The sequence below is a fragment of the Penaeus monodon genome, chromosome 25 (genome assembly GCF_015228065.2).
Source record: "Penaeus monodon isolate SGIC_2016 chromosome 25, NSTDA_Pmon_1, whole genome shotgun sequence".
Lineage (NCBI taxonomy): Eukaryota > Metazoa > Arthropoda > Malacostraca > Decapoda > Penaeidae > Penaeus > Penaeus monodon.
The window spans coordinates 33,769,287-33,769,751 of NC_051410.1; the positions used below are offsets into that span (position 1 = coordinate 33,769,287).

Below are 465 nucleotides of genomic sequence, written 5' to 3' on the forward strand. Positions count from 1 at the left end.
AACAAGTCTTCAACATGTGACAGCTAACAGAGATAGAAAAAAAAAATGTGTTTAGGTTACATTTCACATCCTTTGAGAATAAGAATAATTGAGCAGAACTGTATTTTACATCTAATGCCTACTATAAGTCAATAACATATATAAATGAATAATCACACAAGCAGAATCAAAATAGCAATATAAAGTCTTGTGTATAAAGTAATTCTAAACTTTTTAACAGAACTGCTGAATGACTAACTAGTTTTGTTTATTTACTTTACAACTTGTAATCTAATGGCTTTACAATTCTAATTTAATCCAGCACTGCAGCTACATATATAAGAAACTGCCAAGATACTGTGCAGTTCAGGGGCCTTGACCCATTGTTTTTTGCAAATCTTTTTCACATTCCGCCCTAATTTTTGGTGCCATCGTGCATTACCACGTAGTTAACCACATGCCACCAGGGAAAATGTATAAAAAATG

The 465-nt window shown here is 32.3% G+C and overlaps 1 protein-coding gene across 1 annotated transcript in view; it reads right to left on the reverse strand.

Annotated features, from left to right (window-relative positions):
* Positions 1-465, reverse strand: part of LOC119589368 (probable protein phosphatase 2C T23F11.1) — an 18,741-nt gene that overhangs the window by 15,112 nt on the left and 3,164 nt on the right.